We start from the raw sequence: 6,288 nt of genomic DNA, 5'->3' as shown, positions 1-6,288 counted from the left end.
CCTCTTTCAACACCTATATGATGGCTGAAGAATCATTTGTTGAGTGACCGCAATTTTTATAAAGTATGTTTTCTTTTTTTAGGACTTAATTTCAAATATTTACTTTTAGTTATGATAATTTATAAACTTTTTATTCCAATATACAAAATATGGGACAGCTATCCCAAAAACATGTACATAGTTCTATAGCAATCAGCCCCATTTACAACTTGTAACTGCCCCTCATTTTAATCACAGCCAACCAACAGACAACCTTACAATGCTCTCTAGATGGGTCACGTGTCTTATTACATCTGTATTTTTTTCTCCCAACCCTAACCCTATATATTTTAAAGTATATCGAGTTTCTGGTAATGTTTAAAACATTTTACTTAGATCCAGCTGCACTAAGAGTAAAAAGTGAATTTAGAACCATCACCCATAGTCCCTCCTCTGACAAATCATAATACAAAATATGTTGTCGATGTGAACAAAGTGTGTGACTACTACGGAACTCAACACAAATGCCAGAACTTGCTCTACTCTGAAATTTAACTTACCATTCCTTGTTTTTATTAAATGCAAAGATGTAAGAACAAACACAAGAGTTTATCTCAATATTGTACCTTTATGCAAATGACTTCATCTATCTTTCTTATACATGCTGTGGCCGAGCTGATGTTAAAACTGAGTCTCTTTCATTTCACCCTTGTTCTCTGTATAGAAAGCTTCAAAACTCCATCTTTAAGTTCTAAGACAATTTGGTTTAAGCCCTCAAACTCCAAGCACCTCCACTTGCTCTGACGGTCCTCACATGCTTGCTTGTGATTCTCTGTGCAATGTTAATAGATCTGGCAGGCTGTACATAATTTGTACAAAACAATTCCAGCCAGGGTAAGGCATAAGAAACTATCTTAAAAACAAGTTTGTCAAAATACATTTGATGTTTAGTACCAATCCAAATATCATAATTTTCTCCCAGCACAACTGTCTAAGCAGCTTACTTAGACCCTGTTAAAGATCTGTTTGTGGGGTGAATAGGTGAAGCCATTTCCTGAGCTAAAAGATACAGATAATAAATGTTAAAATAGCATCAAAATATAAATGTTATAATATATAAATATAATAAATATATAAATATATTTAATATAAATAAATATAATATATAAATATAATATATAAATATAATAAATGTAAATGTTATAATATAAATATAAATGTTATAATAGCATCAAAATGTAATCTTCAGAAAGTTTTTAACTACTATCCAGGCTGCTAGGGCTATGGTGAATATAGTACTTCTTTCCAAGGTAAAAGAAATGACATTTGAAAATAATGTATTGTGATAACATGAATTTTTCAAACATGGCTCAACTTGAAATATTAGAGTAATTGATGTTTTTTTCTACGTCAACAGAAAGGTCTAAAAAATCTTCATCTTTGCTGCTTATAGTTTCACAAGTAAGACATCTGGTTTCATTAGTTAATGTTCCCTGAAAAATCTCATGAACCCACGTTGGGTCTGGTGTGCTGTTGTTATTTTCACTGTCAATGTTACCATTAGATAAGCGACCATTTTGTTTTTCCTGCTTTCTCTCTTCTTGTAAAATATCAGCAATTGTATTTAGTAGATAATTTAAAAACTCCTGAGCATCTTGTTGCATGTAGTTGTCAAAAAGCTCATTTTCTTTCCTTCTTAGGAGGTATTATTCCAACCTTTTTCTTCTGAGTGGCTATGCTATGGAAGAGATGCGCTAAGCACTTAAGAAAGTTCTCCTTCTTCCTAGGCTGACTCTTGTATGCTAGAACTTTTTCCTAAAATGGACGACAAGAATAAAGTGCTTGAAGAACTGAATTGCAGTAGCAGATATTCCCAAAATTGACTAATCCAAAATAGTGGTCATTGACTGGAAACTGTTCTGGACCAATTTCTTTTTTTAATGCCAAGGCATTGGCGCCCATGGTACAGATGTGTGAATTTGGAGACTCTCATTAGGATTTCCATCCGCCCAGCGCCATCTTCCACCCAATCACAGCGGCGGTGGCGGCGGGCAGGAGAGGAGGGCAGCCCTGCCGCCTGCTCTCACCCCAGCCTGCGGGGACCCGGAGCCAGGGGCCAGACCCACACGCATGGAGCCTCCTCCTATGACACTTTTCTCCCCTAGCTTCTGCATAAGGAGAGCATACAATTTTTTACATTTTGTGACAGATTAATCTCACGTACCATAATATTATCTAGTTCCATTCATTTTCCTGCAAATGATGTAATGATATGAGTGCGTGGTGGGAGTTTTGGCAAAAAATAAAGTTTTGTTTTACCTGGCACTTTCATAAATAAAAATCTTTAATTTAAATCAGTACATTTATTTCATAATTCAGAAAAAATAAAGACAATTTTCCACCTGCATGTCCAAATATTCTTAAGAACTTATAAGAAAAAGACTAAATTTTTTCAATAAAATTGTGATTTTTTTATTTCTATCTCAAGCAGCCTGATCAAAGAAATTGAATGGCTTTTTGTTTTATAAATGATTGGTTTAGTTCAATTAATCCAATAGTATTTTTTAGGTACCACTCAGGCATTATGTGTTCAAAGAAGATATTAAAATGAAAAAAGATAAGGTGTAAATGACTGAGTTTCTGACATGAAAAATACTTTGTGTGAAAGAAACCTTGCATACTCAATTACAGTGTAAAAATAAAGGCATAAGATCCATAAGGAAGATGATAACTAGAAATCAAGATAATGCTCAGTGATCCTCACCTCTGGATCTTCATATTCTTGCTCATTTGCCTCTCACAATGTACTCAGATTGGTCTCTGCTGTTTATTAAATACTGTATAAGGGCTGGATTGTCATCTCAAGATTAAGTTATAGAAGACACCATGGTTTTGTTTTGTTCTTTCTTTCTGAATTTTTCTCTGATCTTGAATCACATACATATTCTGAAAGAAGCCAGCTGTGATATGCTGTCCTACACTATGAAGGGCTCCACATAGGAAAAGCTACTAACTGCCTGTGAATGTATTGATAAATAAAGCCCCTGCTCTTCTGTTATGGTTAGATATAGATTGTCCCCAGAAGGTCTCATGTATTAATGCTCAGAGTTGATCAAATCATGGAGTTATATTCTCTTCAGTCAATAAATCTTCTGCAATGTGTTTACTGAGTGGTAACCAAGGCAGCAGAATGTGGCTGGAGAAGATGGGTCCCTGAAGGTGTGGCCTTAGAAACTGTGTTTTTTGTCTTTGAACCCCATGGTTTGTTCTTTCTCTTGCTTCAGGATTCCATGATGTGAGAGCAGAGCCCTTGGTATCTCTATCTCTTTTCCACTGCTATGTCTGAGCTCTGCAGACTGATCTAACATAGACTAAATTAATTCTGGAATCTCTAAAAAAACTGTTAAAAAACAAATCTTTCTTCCTCTAAGTTGTGTGGTCAGTAGGTTTGGACTATAGCAGTGATAATGTTGACTGAGATATCTTCTTTCCTGTAACTTTGGCCTGGCTAGCATCTAAACAAAACCCTCATGAAAATCAGTGAAACTGATTCCCCTGAAACAAGGGGAAGGATCTTAATCCTTAGCAACTTTGTGTGATAACAAATGTTCTTTGTGTAAGTTGATAAGTTTTGGGGTTATTTGCTTTGCAACCACAGATATCTAGTATAGAGATCTAAGCAACTGAGAAAAATAATATTCAGTAAAGAATTTAGTTGATTCCTCTATGGAAAGGTTAAGAAAAGAGAGCATTTTTTTATGAAGCTAGTGAACTTTAGAAATGGTTGCAAAGAGTAGTTTGAATTTGATTAATATGTTCTTGAAGAGAAAATCTAAAAGAGCAGAGAAAGAACTTATAATTAAAAAAACAAAGTAAATTTATGAGTGTTTAACAATCCTACAAGCACCTGGATTTTAGATACTTAGAGAGGGCAAATGAAAGTTATGCTGTGGCTAGATGAAGACATGCACCTGCTCATCTATTTTTTACTTTATAAACTAAAGCATTGTTTAATAGCTTGTGAATTGGAAGTAACTGCTTATATTTTTAAACAGTTTAAATTTACAAAATTGTACTTTTTATAAAGATTTTTCAGGGAGATGGTGCATGGCAAAGATGCCTTACTCTATATACAGAAATATTAAGAAGCATGAGAAGACACCCTCACTAAAGAAAAGTTCTCAGTGCAATTGAAGGTGTCAGGAAGCACAACAGTTATAAGACAAGTTACATGTGCTAAAATAGAGAAACACAAAGGTCAAGACAAGTCATGCACATCATTAGGTGGTGTTTTTCATGTATTTTGAAAAAATAAATGAAGAATAAACAAAGAAAATTAAGAGGTCCAAATAAAAATGTGAGAAAGTATACATGCATTTTAATTATTCCTGGAAGCCGAGTTCTTTATGCATGTATAACATTCAATTTTATAAAACTGTTCAGCAACTGATATACTTTTAATTCAAATGCATAGATAATAAAAGTGGCATATACACTTTAGTCACACAGCTAGGAAGGAATGGAGCTGGAGTTTGAGTAAAGTTCTGTCTAATACTTTCCTTACACTTTGCACTGTACTCTGATGCCAGAAATCTGTGTTTTTAAACAATCTCTATAATTTGAAGCTAAGTTTGCCAAGCAACTTATAATAGATAGGACTGAAATAGATAGGACTTTACTTTCTGAGAACTAGATTGTCTCTGTTGTGGTTGATAATTCAACTCAATTAAGCTAATGCCATACGATGGTTTCATAGAAATACATTCTCTCGATGAAGTAACTAAGCATGTAGCATTTGTAACTTTGAAATCCATCAAAATATTTGGTCTGGTAACCTTGTTTAAACAGTGTCTAAAATAAGTACCTTATAATTTTTATTTTCACTTTATGAAATCGCATAAAGTCGGATAAAGGCTTTTGAAATCAAATAAAATTCTTTGAAATAACCAAAATAATTTATTGAATGGGAGATGATGTTTTTATTAGACATAAACATGCTGAAATATCTACCAAGTTTCTTGGGTGTAAATTAATTTTAACAAAGATAATAGCATAGATTAATTAAAAGAACATAATCTAAATGTAATTTTGATTGTTTTTACTAATAAAGAATTGATTTTTGTAATTTTTACTCTTTTGGATGATACATAATTATTTATTTTCTACTTTAAAATGTAAGCAAATATTTTTTTAAAACACACTATTATCCAGGTATGATTGTGCATGCTGTAATCCCAGTGTATGGGAGGTTGAGACTGAAGGATCACAGATTTGTGGCCAGCCACAACAATTTAGATAAATCCTCATAAACTTAATAAAATACTCTTTTAAAAATCAAAGAAATGTGTGCTGAAGCTGTAGATCAGGTAGAATGCCTCTGGAATCAATGATTAGTACCAAATTAAAAAAATACATTATTAATATGCTACTACTTTGAAAACAACAATTAACTAACTAGGACTCATCAGTCTTATGAACCATGGGCTTTGCTTCTTCTCATTGTCCTCTCATTTAACATGATTATTTGCACATTTTACCAAGTTTATTTCCTCTTTATATCAAATGATAATGTTCCTGGATTTTCTTGGATTTTCTTAGAAATACTAACCTGGCACATTATTTCTACTACATAACTGTTTCATAATGAGCCAAAAGGAGAATCTTAAGGTTCTTACTCTAAGACTACACATCCTCATTAAAACTTCTAAGCTAATCAAGTTCTTCAGTGAGAAGAGACTAGATGATGAGCTGCTAAGCCAGCACCAGAAAATTCTTTGGCATAAAGTTTATAATTTAACTTTTAGTAATTGCTTATGTTAAATCTCACATAAATTGTTTATGTTAAATCTTCCTATATGTGATTAAGCATAAACTCCATTGTAATGCAATTAAAAAGAAGAATCTGAGAAAAAAAATGTACGACTGGGTATTCCTCAGCAGAGGAACAATGACTTCTCCACCAAGATCTTGATTCTATTTTTTTTTTTTTTTTTGGTGGTACTGGGGTTCCTGGAAGCCCTTCTACCTCCGGGCTACACTCCCAGACCTATTTTTACATTTTTTTATTTGGAAACAGGGTCTGCTAAGCCAGCGCGCGCGGCTGGCTTCGAACCTGCGCGATCCTCCTGTCTCTGCCTCCCAAGCGCGGGGATTACAAGCGTGCGCCACCACGCCCGGCTTTTGATTCTATTTTTGAATGTCAGTAAAATAAACTCAGATGGTCACACTGTTGTTAGGTGTTGGCTTTGCCCATCTAACTCAACAAACCAAGGCTCAAATTTGAGGAAGAGACATAGAAGGTGATCAAAT

At 33.9% G+C, this 6,288-nt stretch overlaps 1 pseudogene across 1 annotated transcript; it reads right to left on the bottom strand.

Moving 5' to 3' along the window:
• Window positions 1-1,349: 1,349 nt before the first annotated feature.
• LOC308258774 (ubiquitin carboxyl-terminal hydrolase 12-like) lies at window positions 1,350-1,984 on the bottom strand (annotated as a pseudogene). The gene has a single exon. The product of its transcript is annotated as a ubiquitin carboxyl-terminal hydrolase 12-like (transcript).
• Between the last annotated feature and the right edge of the window lie 4,304 nt (window positions 1,985-6,288).

This window comes from Muscardinus avellanarius (assembly GCF_963383645.1).
Source record: "Muscardinus avellanarius genome assembly, chromosome: 2".
Taxonomy (NCBI): Eukaryota; Metazoa; Chordata; class Mammalia; order Rodentia; family Gliridae; genus Muscardinus; species Muscardinus avellanarius.
This window is presented reverse-complemented; position numbering and strand designations above follow the sequence as displayed.